Source organism: Ochotona curzoniae, unplaced genomic scaffold (genome assembly GCF_017591425.1).
Source record: "Ochotona curzoniae isolate NIBS_2020 unplaced genomic scaffold, NIBS_Ocur_1.0 patch361, whole genome shotgun sequence".
NCBI classification, from domain to species: domain Eukaryota; kingdom Metazoa; phylum Chordata; class Mammalia; order Lagomorpha; family Ochotonidae; genus Ochotona; species Ochotona curzoniae.
In genome coordinates, this window is record NW_024466930.1 from 1,050,001 (window position 1) to 1,074,819 (window position 24,819).

A 24,819-nucleotide genomic window follows, 5' to 3' on the forward strand; every position below is an offset into this window, starting at 1 on the left:
AGTAGATTCTGACTGATTATGCTGTATTGTTCTTTTTTTTTTTTTTCTTGTTCTAGGAGGGTCCTCAGTTTTTCCTTTGATTCAGGAATGCTCTTTATTTTTGAAAAGCCCTAATTCAATACCCATGGCCACCTCACCTCTTGAGTTTCCAAGTGGGCAACCGAGCATGCCAGGTACCCAAGGATCCTCCAATACTGATGGGATGGAGCAACTATGGCCCTAAGTGGGAAAATCTGGGTGGTCCCTGACGCCACAGCCAATCTCTGCACCTCCTGGTCTTCAAGGCCTCTATGCTTAGCAAGGGCCAACTCCCACTGGCTTCACCAATTATTCGTAGTCATAAGAGACGATGTTTCCATTGGAGGCATACATCTCCCCATAAGGTAGTTTGAAAAATCTGACTCTAACTAGCTTGTGACTTGTGATGGTCAGGCACCCTTGGAGTATAATGTTGTAACATAAACTTCCCAGCAGGTGACAGGGAATACAAAAACATCTTTGCAGTGTGCTACTGCCCTTCTCTCCTCCCCAAACCCTACATGCTTGGTTATAGTCTTTCCAGAGTTCCCAAGGCAGCTTTCTGTTATCCGGGTTTAGCAACATTGTAATTCAAGGCAGAGTGGCTTTGAGATGTTTGCACTTCATCAAAATGACAAGAGGAGCTTAAAAACCGTCTCCTGGTAAATGCTCTAAAACGCTCTCACACTCAAGCATGAAAAGGCATCGCTTGAGTAGTTGGTTAAAACCCCCAAATCCCAGCCTCTTCTGCACCCTTATTCTACCTCAGCCTATCCAAGGGTGGCCAGGACTGGGACGGCAGGTCAGTGGCGGACACTTGGAATTTCAAGGTATTCCCCAGGTGCTGCTGCTGGCTCGCACGCTAGATTCTGAAAAGTATCTACCAGAAAATGGAATGGATTGGATATGACAGTGTGTAGTTATACAAACACCTGGGGGAGCAAGAAAAGGAAAGATAAGGTGTGGAGGAAAAAGTATCTAGAGGCTTAAAAAGTGAAACAAATAAATGAACAACAACAAAACTCGCCCTACACAAGTTCTAGCTCTTTTCGAGCTGACTGAAGCAAAAGTCACAAACAACCACGAAGGGATTCGAACCCTCAATCTTCTGATCCGAAGTCAGACGCCTTATCCATTAGGCCACGTGGTCCCCTGCTGGCAAACTTATAAATATGCGTATGGAGAATAAAACTACTGAAATTATTCTAAACCATGAAAATTTCAATCCATACATACAAAATCTTAGATTAGATGGGGACAGAAATGTAATAACGTCTGTTAATTTTTTGTTACCAGGTAACCAAGGGTACGCAACGCTACAGCGCGTTGTCTTTCCATGGGACTTAAGGAGAAAGGCCCCGCCGGGGCAGATGGCAAGGTGAAGCAGGATAGGCGAGCGCAGAAGTACTGCTGCCTTGCCAAGATTCTGCGTGAAGCGTCAGAACTCACCAGGGCTTCCTGAGCCCCCTAAGTCCTTTCAAGGCCCAAAAGTACATGGAACCAACTGTTTCGTGGAGAGGATAACAGCGGCACAATGCTGTCAGCGGGAAAGCTGACAAAATGTAGCAGTGATCGGTTTGTGTGCTCTAAGAGAAGTGGAACCCTGAGTCAAGAAGCAGGGAGAGCCAGGAGTTAACCTTGACCTGGGCCCCGGTCCCGGCTCCAGACCTGTGCTCGGCTCCATCCGGCTTCCCAGCAGCCCCAGGAGACTCCCACGCTGAGGTCCCTCCCTGCAGATTTCCCGCTGGTACGCCCGCAGCTGAGTGTCAGCGGCCGCCTCACCTCCAGAGTGGGTCCTCATCTATGGGGGCTTCCTATGAAGAGTAGGGGGTGTTACCTGGACTTTGCACTTGGGCACTCCCGGGAGCTGCACCTCTCCGGAAGTCTGGGAACTTGAAGGAGGTAGCCTACAGGGCCAGAAGGTAGCATGAGCGGCTGGTGTGCTGCTACTATGGAATGAAGGGTAGGTCCACAATACATCAGAGGGCCCAACACACTATTCCGGCTCCAAGGTGAGCAATTTCTGGAAAAGAAGCTGCTCCCTGTAGGCCTCTGAGGCCAGGGTTATCAGGGGCCGGCCAGAGGCTTCAGAAGAGAGAGAATTCGCGAGAGAGTTTAGCAGAATAGTTGTGCATGCCTTGGAGCTTTTTCTTATCCCTGTTTCACTGTGGATCTAATGCCAACGTGAACACTTTTGTTTTCTCAAAGCGGAAAAGTATCGACAAATGGACACACTACACTTGAAAAAACAATTGAGGTTTTCACACACTCCTTGGGTTTTGCAGGCCATATTTCATCTGGTCATTCCTTGATTTTTTTTGGATGAAACCAAATACTAATACACACCCCAAAATTTGAGAGGATGGGATATCTTCAAACCCTTATTTGAAGGTCAGAACACCTTGCTATGTGACCTTGTGGTGCAATGGTAGTGCATCTGGTTCCAGAACCTTCTCAGTTTATTGTCACCTCATACGTGTGTTATACTGTGTTAGATCTTAAAGATGCCTTTTTCACTCCTTCACTATTCTTTTGGCTCCCAGGAGCCAGCCTTTGTGCTTGAATGGTTGGACCCAGAAGAAGGAAAAGCTTGTCAGTTGACCTGGACCAGGCTGCCCTAGGTCTTCAAGAACTGCTCCACCCAGTTCAAAGAGGTCCTGCAGCAGGACTTGGAACCTTCTCAATGTCAAATCCCCAGGTAACTGTGTTGCAAAATATAGATAACATCTTGCTCCCAGCACCTTTGCTCCCATCACATTTACCAATCCACCAGAAAATGGCTTCAGCTGCTCCAGGACTTGGGCTGTTGAGTCTCAGCAAAAAAGGCACACAGTGAACACCAGATTTCTGTATTCTATCTGGGATATGATGTAAATCAAGGCAAGCGTTTCCCGGGAAAATAACAAATCGAAGCTATCCTCAAAACTCCCACACCTTCCACACAGAAGCAAGTACGGGAATTTCTGGGGGCAGCTGGATATTGTAGACTCTGGGTTATGAGTTTTGCAGATTTGGCAGTTCACGCTGAAGGGGCCACCCAACACCTTCCACTGCGCGGACTAGGGCAGGAAGAGGATTTTCCAGAAACTGTGAACTCTCCTGGTGTTGCTGCCAGCGTTGATCTGTCCAAACCTTTTTACTTTTTTCTGGTATAAGGCACCCCGAAGTGAGGACAACCTTACCGTCTATCGAGAAAGTGAGTCTCCCCAATGATCAGCAAAGACGAGGCTTGATGCAAAAGCATGAGGCTTTATTCGGGTACCAGCGCGCTGGGGCTGGGGCCAGTTCCTCACGCAGGAGGGTAGGCACACCAGCCCCAAGCCATTACACAACATTCTTTTTATAGGCCAAAATCACTTACACAGCATTTTAAAATCACTTGCACAAAGGGTAAAGGCTAAAACCATAAAATCATAAAGCTAGGGGCTTTTTTCTGACCATTACATCATAAGACTGCTGTTTCTTTCAGTTCCTTGTCACAATTTTCCTTGAGTTTGCTTTTCTCAGACCTTTGGAGCCTCCTCCAAGAAGTCAGGGACTTTCTGTCTCCTCACTATTTACCTTGTTTCCTCCTGAGATGCCTATCTCAGGGCCACTGTTGTACTTTGTATCCTGAGTCCCAATTGAACTTAATCATTTACCAAGAGAAGTCCTATTCAGCTATTCTCAGCAAGCAAGATACAGAAGGCAAAGAAGCAAGTTAAATTCCTCTATCCTAAATTTTCCTTTTCACTGGAAGAGTGGAGGTGGATAGCCAGGATAGTGTTGACCCAGCTTTCGGGACCCAGGTGCAGACTGGTAGCACATCTCTCTAAGAAATTGGATCCAGTGGCTAGTAGGGTGGCCAGTACGTGTGCGGCAGATTGCAGCTACAGCATTATTGGTCAAAGACGCTGACAAATTGACTCTGGGACAGATGCTAATTATTACGGGCCCACACTAGCAGGAAGCTCTATTACAGGCTCCGCCGGACCGGTGGCTCTCAAACGCATGCATCACTCACTACCAGTAGTTGTTACTGGGCCAGCCGCGCATTCGATTAGCTTCCTCACATTCCTGCCTACAAGCACTGGCTTTGGTTTCTTCCTTGCGAGCTGATTTGACCAATGTTTCCCCCCAAGACCCAGATTTAACTCTGTTCTCGGACGGCAGCAGTTTAGTGTTCAAGGGGCAGATGTATGCCGGAGCTGCGGTTATAACAGATTGTAAGGTCTTGTGGCAAAAGACCCTCCCCTTAGGAGGCTCGGCTCACAGTGCATTACTCATTGAGCTGGCGAAAACGTTGCCACTCGGGGAAAGGAAATTACCATCTCTATTGACGGTAGGTATGCATTTGCAACCGCGCATGTGCATGGCGCTATCAAGATCACAGTCTCCTCACCGCATTAAAAAACGAAGACGAGATCCTGGATCTTCTGACTGCCATTTGGGAGCCTGGAGGCAGTCGGGAACCACAACGCCGACCAGCGTAAGCAGAAACCGAAAGTGAATCCTGAGCAGGAAGGACGCTCGCCGTTTTTACTGAACCTCTGCTCACTCCAAGTACCTCTTACTCCCCAAAGAATTTGGAGTGGGTTTCCAGAAAAAGGGGTAGGCATGAGCCCAGAAAGGAATGGTTTCAAGACGTCGAAGGTAAGATACTGTTGCCTGAAACGTTGGGGAGGTGCATGATTCATCCCTTACATCAGGGCACACATTTAGGTAAGACTAAAACCGCAGAGCTAGTGAGGAAGAAATTTAGATCACAAGGACTGGGTAAGGCGATTGAAGAAGAGGTTGAGACGTGTGTAACATGCACTCAAGGGACATCTAGGGAAATCCTGGAACTGAGAAGAGAAAGGAACAGAACAAGAAGACTTCGGAAATTGGATTTTACTGCGATGAAGCTGGGGAAGTATAGTTAATACTTGTGTTTGTAGATGCTTTCTCTGGCTGGGTTGAAGCCTTCCTCACTAAGTCAGAAACAGCTCAGTCCTGACAGTCCTGCTAGATGAAATTGTCCCTAGCTGTTTCATATTGGCTCAGATAATGGCCCTGTCTTCATGGCAAGATGTCTCAGGGGCTTGCTCATGCTTAGCGCTAAATTGGAAATTACGCTGTGCTTATAGACCCCAGAGGTCCAGGCAAGAAGATAGGATTAATCGGACCTTGAAGGAGAACTTAATGAAAAATTGGGTGGACATTCTGCCCTTTGCCCTGTTGTGCATTCGGTGCACCCCCACCACTAAAGGTTTGTCTTCCTTTGAAACCTTGTTTGGAAAACCTCCTCTAATCCTCCCTAGACTTGGGGAAGAGATAGTTGCACAATTGAAACAGGACTAACATCTGGCTTCTTTGCTGGCTTTACATCAGGTCCGGAAGAATTTAGCCACTAACATGAAAGCATCTTTTGCTCATTTACCTGTTGCCCCCCATCTTTTTCAGCCTGGTGATCTAGTTTGGATCGAATGACATGACCTGAAAGTGCTGGAACCCCACTGGAAGAGACCTCACACTGTCCTCTTGACAACTCCCTCTGCAGTAAAAGACAGGATAAAGACTTGGACACATTATTCCCAGGTTAAGAAGGACACAATTACGGTATTTGAGTGATCCCCTTTGGAGGAGGCATCAGGATAAGACACTGGAGCCAGAAAATGAAGAGTCAAGAAGTATCCGAGAGACTCCTTAAAGCTAAGACTATCTCACTCATAGTGTGTTTAGCCTGGCTGCTGCCCATGGGGATGACCAACGATTCTTATTCACCTCAGTCGTATACATGGGAATTGAGGGAGGGGACTACTGGGACAGTCGTTGCTACCTATGAAGGAATTAGCCAACCCGTTTTTAACTTTGACCTGTGTCAATTATGGGGGCTTGGATTTGATCCCACTTGGGGAGGTGCAAAATATACATGCAGGGACCTTTGGTCAAGTCAAATCTTGACACAGACTCAGTTTTATGGGTGTCCATCTTCAGGATCCCCAGAATGCCAGGGAAATGGAGCATATTACTGTGCCCAGTGGTCTTGCGTGTCCTTTGCTCCTTGGGTGAATATAGATAGCCTCATTTCATTTGCTCATCAACCCCAGCTCGACTGTAAGATCCATGAAACATGTAACAACATCACCATCAAAGTCAAACAGGACTGGTACCCATCCCATTCCTCCACTAGGTGGGATGTTGGCCTCACCTGGGGACTTAGAGCGTATGTAAAAGGGTATGACCCTGGAGTCCTGTTCACTATTCAGCGGGTCAAGCAGGGATCTAAAATCCATTAGGACCCTTCAGGCCCAACCTGGTGCCTCCCCCAATGTTCTCCATTTCAGAACCCTTTAGCTCCTTAACAGAGGGAACAGAGAATCCCTCTCTCACCACCCAGCCTGATTCAGCAAAGGCAGAGAAAGGTGATTTAAACTCCCAGCATTTGTAGATGTAGTTAGTTCTATGCACTGATTTATCAATCAGTCTCAAGCAAATATTACTAGAGGTTGTTGGTTTTATTAAACCCTAAACCAGGGACCTGTTGGCATGGCCTAGCGGTTAAAGTCTTTGCCTTGAATGCACTGGGATCCCATTTGGGCACCAGTTCTAATCACGGCAGCTCCACTTCCCATCCAGCTCCCTGCTTGTGGCCTGGGAAAGCAGTCGAGAGGTTCCTTGTTGTCACTTGGGGAGTGAATCATGGAAGATCTTTCTCTTTATCTCTCCTCTCTGTATATCTAACTTGTAATAAAAACAAATCTTAAAAAAAAAACCCTAAACCACCATACAATGTGGAATTAATGACAACTACAGCTTTTGACAGCACCGATCAGGATATCCAAACATTGCAAGGCCCTGAGTATAACAAATGTGGGGGATCCAAGGACAAGGAATGTGCATAAAGTCATCTCTCTATCTATCCTTTGCAACGATCCCCTCATGAATTAAAGTGCAATGTTACCCTTACTCCCAATGAGTCATTAATTCAGAGCCCCAACCATATCTATGTGTTTGCAGCACCTGAAGTGGTTTGCTTGCATATTGGACCTTACTACCTGTGGTTGGGTGTCCCTGCAGTAGATGTGGGGGACATGAAGGGATGAAGTGTTCCATTGCAGGCAGGGCCACAAGGAATTTCCCACTGTTTGGCAGGGCCCGCCTGGCGAGCATCTACAACCACCTGAATGCAACTCCACCTTTTGCATGGACACCGGACCACCCTGCGGAAGAATTCTAATCCATCCTGGCATTTGCTACTGCGAGGCTGACCTTTTGCTCAGCCTGAGCTTGGAGGTCAATGTCTTGCAAAAGGGCCCTTTATTATTCCTACTGTCTTGGCTGTCCCCATTGAGCCTATGCTAATCAAGGGATCTAGATTTAGGCTTTCATTCTTTCCTCATTCTTTAGATTCCCCTTTTCTTTGTGATACAAGATTGAGTTGTAGGATAAGAATTGTAGCAGGAACTTCTAGGTACTGTTAGCAGGAACTTCTATTGTTTCTAGGTAAAACTAATGGCAGAATTATCCTTAGAAATTCCCAACTTGACCATGACGTAAAAAGTCTGAGCCAGAGTTTGACTGTTTCTGTATAAATAAAGCGGACAGCTTTCCCACATTGTCCATTATGATCATGAAATCCTAGTGGTCCGTCTCTTTCTTTGCGCCTCATCCACGCACCCTTCGCGAGTTCTGAACTCAGCTGGAGCTGGACTCCAACAACTTGTATTGCTGCAACATATTTTGATGACAAAAATGATCCCGAATTGTGTGTGCTTGTACAAGTATTGGCCCAGGTGTACCTATACGGTGGTGATGCAGAAGAGAACACCTGCTGGCAAATTCGGGTAGCAGGGTTAAGAGGGCTGTACCCGTCCTAGAGCCTCTGCTGGTGAGACTGGGAATAACAGAGTCAACTGCAGTAGGGGCAGCAGCATGGATCACAGGTGACCAAAGCTTGAAGACACTCAGTGACCAGATAGAAATGGACTTAAGATATCAGGAATCATCTGTGACTCAGCTAGAACACCAAGTGGATTTGCTAGCCGAAGTAGCGCTGCAAAATAGGAGAGGACTCGATTTGTTCATGAAAGAAGGGGGACTGTGTACAGCAATAGGAGAAACATGTTGCTTTTACGCTAATCATTCAGGTATAATTTGGGATACTCTTGCCCTAGCAAGAAAATATCTGAAGAAGAGAACAAGCCCAGTAGGGGTCCCAGAGCTGGTGGTTTTCATACTACCCATGGATAATAACCTATATTATCTGCAGTGACAGAGCCTATAATTATATATATATATATATATATATATATATATATATATCCCTGCTAATTGGCTCTTGTATTGTCAGTTGTGTAACCAACTATGTTACGGAAAGAATAGGTGCTGTTAAGCTTATAGTGTTAAAAACAAGTTTTGTGCCTTTTGCTAATAGTAATGATAATGAATTAAGGGTTTGATTACTATTAAAAAAGGGGGAAGTTGTAAGGACAAAAGTTGAAACTAAAAATTCTTATGGCACAATGCTAACAGCTGGTGTCTGCTTCTGTAAGCAAGTTTGTTTGCTCTTGCTGGGAACATCTGGGGACAGTATGTTCTGGGAACGATAAGGGCATGACCTAGGTAACTGTGAGAGATAGTGGCCCGGGCCCGGCGCGGTGGCGCAAGTGGTTAAAGGTCCTCGCCTTGCACGCCCGGGATCCCACATGGGCGCCGGTTCTAATCCCGGCAGCCCCGCTTCCCTTCCAGCTCCCCACCTGTGGCCCGGGAATTTGGGACCCTGCACCCACGTGGGAGACCCGGAAGAGGCTCCTGGCTTCGGATCGGCATAGTATCGCCCCGTTGCGGCTCACTTGGGGAGTGAATCATCGGACGGAAGATCTTCCTCTCTGTATCTCCTCTCTGTATATCCGCCTTTCCAATGAAAAAATAATAAAAAATAAATCTTAAAAAAAAAAAAATAAAAATAAAAGAGAGATAGTGGCCTGGCACAACAAAATGCCATCACCACAGGAGATCCACATTCTGGAATTTATGACCCAGGATGTAGATGTCAAGAAGAAGCCTTGCCTGTCAGGAAACCTGTTGCAACTTGCATCTGAGTACTTTACATTTGTTTTAGCTGGCAAGTGAGTGCAACAAGGGATCGTCCAAAACTCAGTGCCATCTCGCCCAAGGCAGCCTCTCTTGCATCTCCAGTTGTATGCCCCACTGAGCTTTAGGTGGTGCACACTCTACTACCGTTCGTAACTGGCCACACTGGGGCCTGCTCCATGAGCATAGGAGCCCTGTGTATTTTATTGCTGCACACCTAGTGTATTTTTTTTAAAGATTTATTTTTATTATGTTTTTATTGGAAAAAAAAAGGCGGATATACAGAGAGGAGAGACAGAGAGGAAGATCTTCCGTCCGATGATTCACTCCCCAAGTGAGCGCAACGGGCCGATACTATGCCGATGGGCTGTCCTCGACTGCTTTCCCGGGCCACAGGCAGGGAGCTGGAAGGGAAGCGGGGCCCATATGGGATACCGGGCGTGCAAGGTGAGGACCTTTAACCACTTGCGCCACCGCGCCGGGCCCACCTAGTGTATTTTTATATTACTTAGATCAGTCTATGCTTGGGAACAATTTGTGACATTCTTTCATCTAAAAGCAATTATCAAATGATAAGTAAAATCATAACTTCAATATAAGCATAAAATAAACATGTATTTTTATTTAGGTCAGTAATTGGTGATGGAACCTGTAGATCAAAACCCCTGCAAAGGATACATCACATACATGGGGTGGGGGGGCTTGGGATGCTGAAGGAATCTATAAACAGGCGCCAGATGGCTTCTTCTACACAGCACAACAGTCACTTTTCTCTCATGGCACTGTTCCTTTCCATTTCTATGGACAAGAGTCACTTATGTTTAATTTACAAAGCTGTGAAATAGCTTTAAGGTGGTGGACAGGTTGCTAGAGAATGAAATAATGCAGAAGTGTCTTCTAGATTACACACAGACATGTTTTAGGAGGTTGATTGCTAAATCAACCTGTGTCAAAAGTAAATATGGTGCTATTTGGCCAAGTAAAAATTAAAGTCTAAGAAAGATAAATAGAGCTGGTCAGCAGTAATTTAGCTACATTTTAAAACCACCACATGGGCCCAAGGGTGCTGCAGTGGAACAGGTAACATGTCACCAGATCTCTCCTGTTGGGTGGTTGGTATGTCTTTCAAGAAATTATTGAGAGTAATATTAGAGTTTCTAGAATAACCAAGAAAGTCATTTGGAACTTTGAGCTGTTGGAGAAACTAGTGAAATAGTAAAGTTGTGTTATTGGAATATTTCCAACTCTCACTTTCAGTACAAGCTCTCACAAAACATATGCATATATTTTCCTCATGTCAACTTAAAAACATTCTTAAAAGCCTAAAGTGCAGAAAATATTAGTAGGTAATAAGGTGGTTGTCATACAACGGAGCTCAAAATTGTCACTATTATTGTCACAGATTATCTGTTAATAGATGATCTGTTGTTTGAACAGAAAGATGAACACCAAAGCTTTAGCAGGAAACAGCATTTGTTTTTATGCCAGCGTGAGGCTCAGCTGGATTCACACCCAATATTCCAAGACACAAACAAACAGGGACCCTTCCTTATATACTTGAAAGTTGCTTTGCCTCTGTTGTGTGGCTGCATACACTTTGGATTCTCGAATGCTGTGTGGGGGTTCTAAGGAGTGTTATTAAGGCTGCACATGTGTTCATCATTTCTGATAATGTTTAATTGGCTTCCCTTAAAAAGGCTAATGCATTCTCCCCATACACAGTGAGCTATTTGTGGCCTGGGTATGTACAAGTGATTTCCTTTCAGGATGTGAAGACAGATTTATGTATGCAGTATGTAAAGTGAAGTTAGTGACTTGCTTTGCGTGAGTAGAAAAATGTGGAAGTGACGGCATCAAATCAAGCTCCACATATTATCAGCTTCTGAAGTGCTGGCCCACAGAAACCGTGGTAAGTGATGTTTTATTTCTTTTTGATTTAAAAAAAAATTGTCTTGCTTGCTTTGTAAATGCTGTCTTGTAAACCATTAGATTTTAGGACAGTTTTAAATATATAACAATAGATAACAAGTGCAATATTTTATCTCAAAGCCTTCTTCTTGTGTGTCTACCAATTGTAAAATATATCATGACTTTTAATCTGGCTCTGAGTTCCTGCTGTGCTTTTAACTTTCTCCCCCTGAGCCACAACTGAGACTCCTGAGTTCGTACCTCCCTCTACCAAAGAACCAACTCAGCTTGTTACTTACGGGGAGATTTCTGGAGCTGTTTTGGAAAGCAGCCTTTGACAAATGGTAACCAAAATCTAAAGAGGAAGAGGGCGCATAGCATAGATCAGTGTTATGCTACATACAAAGAATATATTTGGGAATTTGTGTTAGGAGAGTCTATGCTAGCCCATCAGTTCAAAGCAACTGACCCAGGAGGCTGCTGTCAGCACTACACTGAATATTTCCGCTCATAAAATGTTATTAAGAAATAAGGTAACATATCCAGCTGCTAGTTTCACTAAAAAGGTACGTGGATTATTAGTAGCTAATATTCATCTGGCACTTTTATACTGTTTTTTTTTCAGGAAGCGTTCACAGGTATTGCTTTAATTTATCTTTGTTTACAGTTCCTGAGCAGACTGTGGGTCAATTACTGAAAACTCCATTGTTATCTTTCTCTGACTGTATTCTATTGTTAGGTTTTTTGAGGAACTTTTTCATAGCCTAAATTCTTGTTTTGAAAAAAAAAAAAACAGTAATAGTGTATTAATTTGTTACTGCAGCGTCCTTCCTTTCTTGCCCATCAAGGCTTAGCAATCATAGTTGCCAAGTAAGTCGTCTCTAATTGGCTTTGCAACTTTGCAAAGTGGTGAGAAGAGAGACAGAAGAGGAACACCTTTCGGGTCCTTCTGCTTTACAAGCCAGGCAATCCTTCAGGCTGTTCCTGAAGCCAGTCTCAAGAACCATGTCTGTAGAGACCATTGCTCTCCTGCTTGCTGTCTGATTTTTCTGTGTTGCTAAACCAACTGATAATTCCTCAAAAAATAGGAACGAGGTTTCCTATTTATTTCCACGGAACCATTTTGTCTTTTGGCTCCAAAGCTAAAAAAGACCTCAGGACTTAAGGATACCGCGGAGGAATCGTCCTCAAGAGAGGACAAGTAAGAGATGTCTGTGGAGTACTACTGCGGGAGTTGGTATTTTAACATTGCCTACGTTATTCCCGCTTCCAATGACCAACTCTCCTGGCTAAACGTGGGTCTCTACATCACAGCCACTCCTTTTTATTTTTTTTTTATCCCCCAGATGAGATTGCTTGGTGTTTGAGTTGAAGTTAAGCTTTTTCATTTGGTACATTAACTGAATTGGCTTGCATTTTAAGTGATTTTCAAATTTTTTTTCAGTCCAAAGTTTTAAAAATTTTCCAAGGATCATATCTCACAGTTTCAGTCTTTTGTTTTTACACTGTTTAAGAAATTTTAATCGGATTGGGAGAATTTAAAAAAAGTTTCAGTGTAAATATAAATAGCTATAAATAGGAAGGACGATTGTGTGAGGCATTGGTGGTTCAGTGGTAGAATTCTCGCCTGCCACGCGGGAGGCCCGGGTTCGATTCCCGGCCAATGCAACTACTCCTTTTCTGCATTTGGAATGCACTCTGGTAATGAATTTCTTAGAAGTCACGCTAAGCATGTTGCTTTTTGTTTTACTACAGGTGAGACTTAATTTCGAGGGAGCTCGATTGACGTTTTCGCGGGAGAAGTAAATCCGGTGGTATGCGGAGTGATGGCTGTAGGAGCCAAGCATAATTAAATGAGTTACTTCGGTTCTCATAAATTTTTACAGGATTATGCAAGCAGAACTGTAACCATTAACATCTCGAATACATAATTAAAGAGCCCGGTAGCCATCTAGCAGAGTGGCGCAGCGGAAGCGTGCTGGGCCCATAACCCAGAGGTCGATGGATCGAAACCATCCTCTGCTAGTTTGAGTGTTTTGATTCACATGACTTGGGAAAGTTGAACAGAGCTAACCCAAGTCTTTTCACCAAGTATGTGCAAAACCCTGTTAATAATTCCGAAGGCGTTTAGCACAACACACCCACTTCTATTTTCTCTGTCCAGAAAGCATATTATGTCTGGGCATCTGTCATTTGGCTTTCCAGATCTGGAGACCCCATGCCCTCTGCGCATCCCGTTCGTGACGTCTGTTAGCGGCTCCTACGTGCGACAGATTTTGCAATTTTTGTCACCCCTCTAGCCAACATCCCGAGTTTCAAATTTTGGAGCTGTTAACTCTGGTGTCTGACTTTTCAAACCGTCGCTGCATTGCGGGAAAACCGAGATTTTTAAAACCAGGTGTAGCACAAAAGCTGCCTTCCCTCATGGGATTCTCTCCAGATAAGGTACCCAGATACGTAGTCGTGGCCGAGTGGTTAAGGCGATGGACTTGAAATCCATTGGGGTTTCCCCGCGCAGGTTCGAATCCTGCCGACTACGAGAACTATCGTTTTTCTTGCAACGTTCAAACGTGGAAACGGAATAAGCAGAGTGAAACGGAATACGTGTTCCTCGCTAATTTTAGCATGCAGTTGATAGTTTTCCGCCTTTTTTGTGACAAGACTTACATGGAATTCTTCGGAAGCCTCTTTAGGAAACCACTTGAAGTCTGTTGTAAGCCTGCTGGAAAAACATTCAGGTGGTTTTGCCCTGAAGTCTTCAGCTGCTGCTTCCCAAGGTGTGAGGCTTTCTGTATTCCAGCTGTTGTCTGACTTTCAGTCTCTCCTGCCTTTAATTTACGCTTGGCATTTTCCTCAGATTTTTGTAAACTTTTAAAGCATCATTGTCCCACTTGTGAGCGTATTTAATGTTTTAAAATCAATATGTAAAACAAATTTCTAGTCATTTTTTGGGGAAGGTGGGTAGGGGAGGGAAATCTCAATTTCTCCGAAATTGCACCATAAAATTAAAAAACTCAAAAAAAAAAAAAAAAAGAAAGAAAGAAAGAAAGAAAGAAAGAGATTTCTAGTCTTTCTTCCTTTCTCAAGTATTTTGCTATTCTTTCAGTGGCTGTAATTGCAGACAGGAAATACCAGATGGGTAATTTTCAAAGCTGTTTTTGGAAGTTGGCAAACACTTATTAAAAAGCAAACCAAAACAGAACAAACAAGCAAACAAATAAAAAACAAAGAAAAGAAACCTGCTTTGCTATCTAAAACTCTGTTATTCTTGCTAACACATCTTTGCAGGCAACAATAATAAAAGTCAAAACAAAGATAAGAAATTTTTCCTCTTCTATGAGTAATTGCTCCACTAAGAAACGCAAGTCGGAATGAAAATAAAATGAAATCTGGAAAAAAAGAAAACTACTAACAAATTTCTGAAACTTAGATTGTTTTCTTTTTCACGTTTTCTAGGTGTATACTTGGCCTTTGAGATTCTTAAATGCTGACACTTTTTTTTTCTGTAAACTCATTGGTAGCCAGACATTTATTAGCTATGATTTACAATCTGGGTTTTCGAGGAGCACTGACATGCAAATAACCTGCATGTGCTCCGCCCTTCTTTTGGCAAGGGCAATTTTGTTACTTTGAACTCCTGGGATATGTCCCTAGTTGGGAAATCCAAAACACAAACGTTTCAACTAGGCTAAGCCAAATAATATCAACACACTATGAAAAATCTGCCATTTGCAGTTGTTATCTTTGGTCCCATGGTGTAATGGTTAGCACTCTGGACTTTGAATCCAGCGATCCGAGTTCAAATCTCGGTGGGACCTAAGGTATTTCTTTTATTTTTAATATTGTTTACATAGCTGAGAGGGATAACACTTATGTGAGTCTCTGATTAGGGTGGGGAGGGTCAGGTATGGAGGAAGGTGGGTGAGACAAATGTTTCAGTTCTTTTTTTCCTCTTGTAGGTCCTATAATATTTTCACTGTTCCTGCCTTGAATACCCAAACCAGGTTAGCAACAAGGCCCTGATCTGAGAACAGCATCTCTGCTTTTACCTGCAATTCCACTTCTGTTGATTCTTGCTTCTCCTGCCTTGTCGGATGACAGAGTTCTCCTAATCCTGGTAAATTAAATTACCTTAGATTATCATCTGTTTGCTTCAGGATACATTTTTCGCACCCTGGACTACTTCCTTTTTTCTTTGTAGGGAACCGTCTTTTCCAACACAAACCTAGTCCCAAAAGATTTGCACGTGAGCCTCTTGAAATCTACGCTATCAATTGGGATGCAATAAATATTCCACCAATATTTCTTCCATTAAAGCCATACACCATGAAGTACAAGTATCTTCAAAATGTTTATGGAAATATATATATGATGAAAAAGCTACATGCCTTGCAAGTTCTCGGCACCCAAAACATTATCCTTTAATTTCCAAACTCTGGAAATTTCTTCCTACGATCTAATACTCCAAGTAAATACTCTGGGCAGGGCCCCATGGTGTAATGGTTAGCACTCTGGACTTTGAATCCAGCGATCCGAGTTCAAATCTCGGTGGGACCTGTTCTGGTTTTGATGACTATCCTGATTTTGTCCCTGGGAAGAACAGAAAGCAACCCTTGCTTCCGTACATGCTTTGTGACTTCAGGAGATGGTTCCCCGTGTGTTCCATTTGTCATTGTACAGTCTGCATTTTATTTCTTGATTCTCCCTCAGGTTGTCTTGATCTGCTGCAGGAATATATTTCAGAACTGCAGCTGTAAGCCCCTTAAATAAGAAAGCCTGGTATGCTGAAATGTGAGTTGCAGTTTGAGTCTAGATCTGTCTAGCATCACAGTCACATGCCATTCCAAGATCCTGAGGCACAAAGGTTAACGCCCTGGACTCCCAGCAACCCCAGCTGTGAGGTTCAAAACATCTGTTGACTGTTCAGAACATTCTCGGGTGCTTTCAGTCATAGCCAAACAAGAGCTTCAGGAACTCCTCTGAAGTCTGCAAATTGTTCAAGAAAAAAACAGGTAGGCCTCATCCTGCTGATCTTGCTTAATCACCATGCTGTCTTAGCATCCTCTGCATTCGTTTCCTATGGCTGTCGCAACAATGATCATGAAGCTAATGGCTTAAACAGGGCTGTGATGTTCTGGAGAATTCAGGAACGAATCCATCATCTCAACTTTCTCAGATTCTGTTGGCTCCTTGCTTGCTTCACCTGTGGCATCTGTAGCTACATTGTCTGCTTTTGACTCTGCCTCCCATTTAGAACTACTCTTGCGATTACACTGGGCCTACTCAAGCTCTGCAGGATGCTCTACCCCTCTTGGGGTATGTAGCCTGTAATGTCCTTTTTACCAATAAGGTGCCATGTCAGAGTTTCTTGGGACATCCCATTTTGGGGGATCATTATTCAGCTCTCTCTTGGTTCTGTTAATAAATACCAGGTATTTATTAATATTCTTGACTCTCTTGGTCATGTTACCTTGCAAAAATAATGCAAGATCTGGATCAACCTTGCATATGTGTCTTTCAGTAGAAGGAGATAGATTTCTATTTAAGGGCTCTGCAGTGCAATGATTAGCATTTGAGCTCAGATCTTGCAGTCCTTTTATAGATTTACCTTAATTGTGTTTCTTCCCGGTACAGGACCCAGTGTTTTCTGGAGCATCAAGTTTCTTAAATGTATTATTTACCTGTTGTTGTATAATTGTCCAACACAGTGGCATGAAGCAACGCATGTTTATAGCTCAGCTTGGCGGAATCCTTTTTGTCAGTGCTTTCCCTGCTCTGCATTCCAGGAGCTGACTGTGGAGTAAGTGCAGTCATCTTCAGGCTCTGTTGGGGAGGAACCACTTTCAAACTCACACGGTTATTGGTAGGCTTTCCTTGTTTAATTTCTGGCCAGTTAGACCTCCTTAATGTGGCAGTTTGTTTCTTCAAGGTGTGCAAACTGAGAAGTCAGCCTCGTTCAGATCAGCTTCATTTGTCTTTGCCTCTTTCTAAACACCTCTTTCCTGATACCTTCAAGGTTTCCTATGGTTGTGCTTTTGTTCAGTTGTAGGAATGGCAACAAATACAATTGCAATCCAACTGCAGATGTACTCCTGGTGGTCTCTGACTGTAGGGCATAGAAATAGGCAACATTTGCTTTAGCAAAACACAACAGAGCTAAATTTTCATTTTTTGGTCATTTTCCCATGTCTTAAATCAAATACTCACCCATCAGATAGCGCAAAGATTCTGTAAGATAAAATCCAACTATTCTGATGTCACATTTAGCACAACGCACAATTTGGAGGTCACCCATGACCGACAGATCTTCTCCCAGCTTCCTAGGAGAGCTGAAGATCAGTCTCAGGAGTGTTAGCCATTCCTCTGTCAATCCTGTACGAGGAACAAGGGTGGAAGAACACATCTAACATACGGCTTCTTGATGGTGTTAAATATACATGACCGAATAGAAATGACAATTTTAAATCCTAAATAGTCAACTCCTATCTTCCTCACTAATGTTTCTTTCATTTTTCTCTTCGGAAGGGTATTTTTGTTATTTTTTTTCATGACTGCTCCTATCCCCTGATCACCTCTTTACTTTTTCGGTGTTTAAGTCAAAATTATTTGCACAAAGGAAATGCAATTTCAGCAACAGAACAGGAGATAATTTAGAACCAACAAAACGGACCTCTCTTTAAGTGCAGCACCTGTAGCATTGTGCTGCAGGAGTGACGAGGTGGCCGAGTGGTTAAGGCGATGGACTGCTAATCCATTGTGCTCTGCACGCGTGGGTTCGAATCCCATCCTCGTCGTCTCAGCATCTCCCTATACTGGGAGATAAGGTTTTAGTTCCCTCTCTACATTGCAGAAATGCATGCTTTCCCTCTTCCGCGAACATGATCCCCGCATTTTCTCTTTTAAATCTGAAGTCTCGCGCACGTTTGCAGGTTCAGGTCTCTTCCGTTTAGTATCTCGCCTGCCCCGCCTCTCACCCCCTCCTCTTTGCGCACTGCACCTCCTTCTGATTTCTGCTCGTTGTCTCGCAGCACCGGAAACCTCTCTTTACTGAGTGTGTAGGAGGGAGGCGAGGGGGAGGGATGGGACTGTCACTGCTCCCGCTGGCATAATCTTGCTATACCCACACCAAATGTACCTCTGCTCCCTAACCACGAACCCTCCAGCAGTAAACAGGTGAGTCAATTCAAAGCCAAGCTCTTCCCAAGTCGCCCAAGCCCAGCGGACTCCTCCCTTCTCGGATCATTTTCTGCTAGATACACATCATGCAACCTCATCAATCACCTTTCCAGAATTACAAAACCTGCAGGAACCGTAAAACTGTTCACTTTAGAAAATCCCTCCGCTCTGGTGATTATTTTACTGAGGAGGCAAATGAAGTAGTCAGGTGACGGGGCATTTACTAAGAACCAAAGGAAACAACCTCGAACTTTGTGTTTGATATCCGGTGCTTTATACAATGTAAACTTTCCACTGAGCTCTAACCTTGCATTGGGACTGGATAAGAAACTGCCCGTGACACACAAGGTATAAACAAATGTGTTTGAAGGCATTATCTGATTTTGAACGCTAACTGTAGTATAAAAAATGGCTCCAGACTGTTTAATACCCGTTCATCCATTAATCTTGTGATGATAGGGAGCAGAGCGGAAGTCCATGAGACTGTGTGTGTTGCTTGTTCTCTAGCTGAGAACAGAGGTTGTTTGATACAGTGGACATGTGAACGATGTTGCATCCTGCTTCTCTCTCTCCAGTTTACTTTCCCAGAGAATAAGGGTCAAGGGGGCCACCCATGCTGCTGCACCGTTGGCGGCCAGCTTTGGGTGTTGTCAACACTGAACAGACATAAGATAAATGCTTAAGCACACAAATGTGTGGGTGAGACCAGAGATGGGGGAGGGTGGAGTCAAACCACCAAGGAGAAGTCTGAGGCTGAAGGAAAGAGAAAGGGTCACCCGTGGGGAGGTGAGGAGGTAGCGGGTTAGTACCTCAAGAACCACCACCTTCCTTCGTGGGGAGGGTCCGGGGATTTCTGCTGAAGCTCCAAAGAACAGGGCTGGATTTTCCAGAACGTGGAAGGAACAGCAAGTTGTCCGGATGCCTCCACTGAGGACTGAAGCCGTTCGCAGGCACCAGTCTCCCCACAGGGCTGAGGCTGAGGCCTGCAGGGGGCCTGCAAGGAACAAGGCACCGCCCCTGCACTGAGTGGCTCTGCTCTGTGGGCCTGTCAGGGCTCAAGGTGCCAGTGAGAGCACTCTCAGGGAGTATACCGTATGGACAGCCTGTGGCTTGGCCTCGAAGTACATTACATGCTGTGAAAGTGTGTGCAGAGCATCATGTGGCTGGGGTCAGGAGAGCAAGGGTGGGGTGGGGGGCACATTGCAGTCTGGCCTGCAGTTACAGTAACAACGAACTTGCATCACCTGCACCTGATGACACAAGGAGAATACACCCATGGTCTTCCTCACTCCCTTCAAAACACACAGTGAGGTGATTCAGAGCATGCCCAAGTCTCTTGCTGCATGCTGGGCTTTGGATGTGATTTGACCCTGAAAGCAGAAGCTCAGTCTTCAGAGTGAAGGTACTGAAGGTAGCTGTCTGTGTAGGAGAGGAGGACAGGTAGAAAGTGACAAGGTCATGGCTACAAGGACTTCACTCTCTGGGTGAGTGGCATCTTGCTGGAGTGATTTGAGGCCCAGGAAAGGCAGCAGTCTTCACATGAATGTGTGTTGTAAACAATTGCAGGTCGAGATGAGATCTGGTCATTTCTTGGTTATATCTGTGGCCTGGAGACTTTTTCTTTTTAAAATTATTTTATTTGATAATCTTTACACAGTTGGTTAGGGCACAAAGGGTCAAGGGCTACAAAGTGAGCAAGACCATTGTTTCCACATTATTATTATTATTTTCTGTATCTGGGGTAAGGGGGGAGATAAAGGGAGAAGCCCCATCCAGCTTCCCACCCATTCCAGGTCCCCAGTGTGGGCATGCTCTGAAGGTCCTGCTCAAGTGGTTTTGATAATTCAATAGTTCTGATGCGGCCAGTTTCACCATTCCAAGCACAATGAAATCTCTCACTAGCTGACATAATTCACTTTAGAGTCTCCGTTTGCCCAGATTTTCACTGCCAACACATGGCTGGGGTAGTTGATTGATTTGTTCTGTCCTCCATCCTCTGTTGTGGTACCAGGTGTCCTCTGCAGGTTCCAATGGACTGCCATATCCTCCACGTGCACCTGGATATGCTGTCCACTGCTCTGTCTGAGCCTCTGGGGAGGCTTAGCTTTGGCACATGCACTTCATGCTCAGACCATGGAACCTGCAATTCTCTCCATGGTTGGGGTTCTGAGATCAGGAGTTCAGTTGGAGAGATCTCCAAAGAAACTTCGTCTGGGGTGATCCAAGACTTGATTCTTGTGTGTGCATGCCTGTAGAGGGTATTGTATAGTCTGGCACCCCAATCAGTTTATGCACATGCTGGTTGTTGCAATTGCTGCGTCAGTTCTGTTTCCAGCCCTGTCTTCCACATGAACTAATGAGTGTTGTGGTCCAGCCTGATCCTGCCCACCACACACTCGACCCTCACACAAACCAGTGGAAACTGCAGCCTAGTTGGAGTGACCTGCAATCCCCATTAGGCCTGCCCCCTGTCCTGGTTCCCGTGCTTACCAGTATGTACAGCAGACTTGTTCAGTCTGTCCCACATCCCATTCAGCTCTCATACATGTCAATGGGCACTGAAGCCTAGTTTGACCCAACCATTCTGTCCAGCCATGCCTGCCCCTGTCCTAGTTTTCATGCTTTCCAGTGGGAGTGGTAACCCCAGAGGGAGGTGGCCTGGAGACTCTTAGCATGCATTTGGGACAAGCTCTCAGTCAGGGCCTTGCAGTACCAGAGTGTTAGACTCGGGGAGAGTCCAACCCCGTGGAGGGGAGCCGCACCGTCATTGGCAAAACAAGTCAAACGCAGAGGCTGCAATAAGCATGAGGATTTTATTGAGCATTCGCGAATGGGCAACAGAGTCTCTGGAGGCACCCAGGACTCTGCGCGCCTCACAAACATTTTGGAACAGTTTTTATAGGGCAAAATCATAAACTCTGCATAACAGTCAGCATTTCTCACTTTCAGATTAGATAGTCCGGGGGTCCCTTAACTTTGTATATTTTCTCAATTGTTGACAGTCTGTATTCCTTGTCACTTTCTTATCCATTACATTCTTGCGTTGGCCTTGCTTCTTTATCTTCTTTATTCCTGTAATTGTCTGACTCATTTCTGGGAAACTAAAACTTTACTTGTTTCATGAAATGACTTCTCTATACTTGTTCTAACATGGCTCTACTCTTGCTCAGCAGAAAGCAATATACAGAAGCAGAATCAGGCGGTTATTCTAAGCTCTTACAACAGCTAGGGACTAAAGATTACAACTAGGAAAGAATCTGGGAACTCTAGGGAGTACAGGATGGCCGGATCTCTCATTTGTGACCTGCAGTCTTGGTTTCATCGCTCTTCTCAGAACCCAGATTTAGAGAACCTAAGAGGAACATGTGGAGATCTCACAAGAAGGTTTTTTTCTTTTTTCCAATAGAACAGGGAGGGAGATTTGAGGTCTGTACAGAACAGGAAAGGAAAAGATAATGTAACCAGACTAACCACGAAGGGATTCGAACCCTCAATCTTCTGATCCGAAGTCAGACGCCTTATCCGTTAGGCCACGTGGTCACCGCTGGGTGGGAGCTTCTGCAGCTCTTGAAAATGAAGCAATCTGACTGGTCTCAAACTGCAGCCCATAAACCATAAAGAGCAAAAGCGCCAGCGTCCCGGCGCTGCCCATTCCTTTTGTTGGAAAAACGGAAACTCCAGCTCTCGTTTGCTGTTTAGGGCCGCAAAGCGACATTATGAGGTTGACAGTTATTTCTGTTTCGTAACACAGGGAAGCTGGCTTTATAAATTCTGTATTTTGAGGGAGAAGTTTTTGCATGCACATTTGTAAGACTTCTTTCCACGCTGCCCACCAACGGGCACCCTTACAGGGACTCGACGAGTCTGCGCAATGCACCTGCCAGGGCACGTTCCCTTCCCTGGTTCTCGGGCCGCAGGCACCCGCAAACGGTCCTCATTCTATGAGAGAGACACGTAATGAGAGGGCAAAGGTTGCAATGAATCCCTCTGTGGCGCAGACACGACATTTGCGGCGCTCTGCGCTGTGCTTGGCTTCCCCGTGCGCCGGGAAGTGAAGGTCGGATTTGGTGTAGTGTCTTTCATTCAGTGAGTCTCCGTGAGCTCATGAACCTCGTCTGAAGATTACGTCAGCAGTCAGCATCAAACACATTTTCTTCTTTTTTGTGAACCCCAGGCGCTGGGAGCACCTACCCACCTAACTCCCTGGTGAGCCTAGGCTTGGCCGGATTAGCAAATGAGCAGAGTCGGCGGCTCAGAAATGGGGCTTTTCACAGTCTTTCTTTCCCTCTCCATGGAATGACATCTGGCAAATGGTGGAGTTCAACAAGAAGCGAGGAATTGCTTATTTTCATATTTTCTTGAGTTCTGTAACCCTCTTCACCACGAGGATTATTTATCAAGATTTTCTTTGTACCCTGCAAAATAATCTGAAAATGGACTTCCCATTCTTTTCTGGTTGGATGGAGTTTGGTTAAAGACTATGGCTATACTGTGGTGACATGTAATCTTGACCAGATGTTGGAAGGGTGAGAAATAGTTGAATTTTGTATGGTCTGAGTATCTGGTAATTGGGTGAGGGTGAGAGAGAAGTGGTATGCCTCTCCAGTTCTGGTCTGTTGTAACAACAGTTCCTGTGCACCGAGGGAGGCCTGCAGGAGGAGTATTTTGAGGGGGAAGTATGTTTGGGGTGCTAGGATCCATTGAGACACGTCAAGGGTTCAATCCTGTCTTCAGCATCCAAGTGAGGATGACCAGTATGGAGTGACCAGACTCCAGAAATATGCATTGTCCAACCCCTACCTCTTCTAATTTAGGAGGGAACTTTCCAGAAAAAGCAATCAAGGTCTCCAACATGTGAAAATTCCAGAAGTTTGCCTTTTAAAATGGTCCATAATTAGACAATGACGTCCTATTAGATGAAAACAAAAACAAAAACAAAAAGCAAAACCTTGAGCGTGTTTAAGATTTCACTCGGCGCCCTTTCCCTACCTCTTTTGCTTTGATTACGTACTGTGACCCCAGATTTTGTGACGAGTTGACATCCCTGGCCCTCAGAGCGCCCCCTAAAGGCCCATCACGCTGAATTGCTTGTTCTTGCTGCTTAGAAGTCCTGGGAAGTCACACCTCCTTGCATTCAGTTCTTTTATCTGGAACACTTTTGGCTGTCTGGGAAGACTCCCTCAGGTTTGGCACAAAACCTCCCACTCTTCCTGAATTAGCCATTGCCAGGGCAATGTGAATGCAGCAAATCTTTTTACTGTTTTCATTTCATCGTGTAGATGGGTTTCATTGTGATGACACATAATGGCACACACTGCCCACATACTGAAAACCAAAATACTCCCGTGTCTACGGAATGCTGGGTAATGACAGTATATACTGGTAGTGGTAGTTTTCTACGAACCAGGCTGTCAGCATATGGAAAACATAAAAATTGTCAATGTGCACTTTATGTCCGGGTAAGTGACCGTCTCCCTGTAACAACCTGGATTCCAATACTCAGGCAGACTTTATAGGCAAGCAGAGCCTACACATGTGCCCGCTGTCAACAGAGTTGTGTGTCAGGACGGGAAAGGAAAGGCTCCTGCAGCTGTCACCTGCCTTGGTTTTCCTGAATTGTGTCTTTTGCTATAATTGACCCTCAGTTATAGGTTGAGTCATGGAACTAAGACCATCCATTTTCCTTGCTCCCACTGGGTTGATCATATAATCCTTTTCACGGAGTATTGCGTTTCCTCACAGACAAAAAGCATCTATAGACTGTAGGCTACATAACGTTTCTTTTTGAAGCTCAGTACAGGATCTGATATTTATTGGAATGGCGGCCTTTTCTAAGAAAAATAGGAAACCATCAGCACACAGGTTCTAACTGACATTTTGCAGGTTAAGGGCCTTTAGCTGCCACGGTTTTATCTTGGATGCTATTGAGATCCTAGATATTGAAAGTTTTGCCACAAACTACTCTTTCATTTCCAAAATGAAGACCTGTGGTTTGGAAAGACCTTAGCGAGGAAGCTCCAGTGGATACCTAGGCCATCCCCTGACCACCTGGCAAGGACTGCTTCCGCGGTAGAGGGAAGTAAGGGTCCTCCCACGCTGCCTCCACAGTGGCCACCTTTGGCTTTCACCTTTCCCCAGTTTCTTAGGACAATGCAGAACGGATGTAACTGCTTGGCAAGTAACACGACCACCTTAGAAACCAGCAAAAATCTGGAAAGTAGGGAGGGCATATATAATTAGGGATACTAGCGACAGACAATAGGCTTACCTACTGACATAGCAGAATTTAAATATTACTATTCAGGGCGTCTTTTTTTTTTAACTTGAGAAGTTTTCTACAAGCACGGAGAGTTCGTTTTCTTGTTTTATTTGGTAATTAAACTTCCTGTTTTAAAACAGAAAAAAAATGCAGTAGTAAAAACAGCTGATAGCAGAGGATGGTTTCGATCCATCGACCTCTGGGTTATGGGCCCAGCACGCTTCCGCTGCGCCACTCTGCTTCACGGCCGCTCACCGCTTCAATACCTTTGTTAACAACGTCTGCAGATAATATGTTTTTAATCCAAATATTGGTGATAGAGACCTAAACACCAACACACTGGTAAGTCTTTGGGCGCAGATAACGGGCGGCTGGATAGTGACACGAGGTTTCCAGGGCTT

At 44.7% G+C, this 24,819-nt stretch overlaps 1 long non-coding RNA gene and 9 other non-coding genes across 10 annotated transcripts; 6 read left to right on the forward strand and 4 right to left on the reverse strand.

Annotated features, from left to right (window-relative positions):
- Nucleotides 1-1,095: 1,095 nt before the first annotated feature.
- TRNAR-UCG lies at nucleotides 1,096-1,168 on the reverse strand. Its single transcript has one exon. It is a non-coding gene; the product is annotated as a tRNA-Arg (tRNA).
- Nucleotides 1,169-12,580: 11,412 nt separating this feature from the next.
- TRNAG-GCC lies at nucleotides 12,581-12,651 on the forward strand. Its single transcript has one exon. It is a non-coding gene; the product is annotated as a tRNA-Gly (tRNA).
- Nucleotides 12,652-12,936: 285 nt separating this feature from the next.
- On the forward strand, nucleotides 12,937-13,008 carry TRNAM-CAU. Its single transcript has one exon. It is a non-coding gene; the product is annotated as a tRNA-Met (tRNA).
- A 432-nt stretch (nucleotides 13,009-13,440) lies between these two features.
- TRNAS-UGA lies at nucleotides 13,441-13,522 on the forward strand. The gene has a single exon. It is a non-coding gene; the product is annotated as a tRNA-Ser (tRNA).
- Nucleotides 13,523-14,729: 1,207 nt separating this feature from the next.
- Nucleotides 14,730-14,801, forward strand: TRNAQ-UUG. The gene has a single exon. It is a non-coding gene; the product is annotated as a tRNA-Gln (tRNA).
- Nucleotides 14,802-15,468: 667 nt separating this feature from the next.
- TRNAQ-UUG lies at nucleotides 15,469-15,540 on the forward strand. The gene has a single exon. It is a non-coding gene; the product is annotated as a tRNA-Gln (tRNA).
- Nucleotides 15,541-16,847: 1,307 nt separating this feature from the next.
- Nucleotides 16,848-17,409, reverse strand: LOC121167367. Its single transcript, XR_005885579.1, has 2 exons — nucleotides 17,191-17,409; nucleotides 16,848-17,089 (listed from the first exon to the last, which is right to left on the reverse strand). It is a non-coding gene; the product is annotated as an uncharacterized LOC121167367 (long non-coding RNA).
- A 286-nt stretch (nucleotides 17,410-17,695) lies between these two features.
- TRNAS-GCU lies at nucleotides 17,696-17,777 on the forward strand. The gene has a single exon. It is a non-coding gene; the product is annotated as a tRNA-Ser (tRNA).
- Nucleotides 17,778-21,626: 3,849 nt separating this feature from the next.
- Nucleotides 21,627-21,699, reverse strand: TRNAR-UCG. The gene has a single exon. It is a non-coding gene; the product is annotated as a tRNA-Arg (tRNA).
- A 2,888-nt stretch (nucleotides 21,700-24,587) lies between these two features.
- Nucleotides 24,588-24,659, reverse strand: TRNAM-CAU. Its single transcript has one exon. It is a non-coding gene; the product is annotated as a tRNA-Met (tRNA).
- Nucleotides 24,660-24,819: the final 160 nt, after the last annotated feature.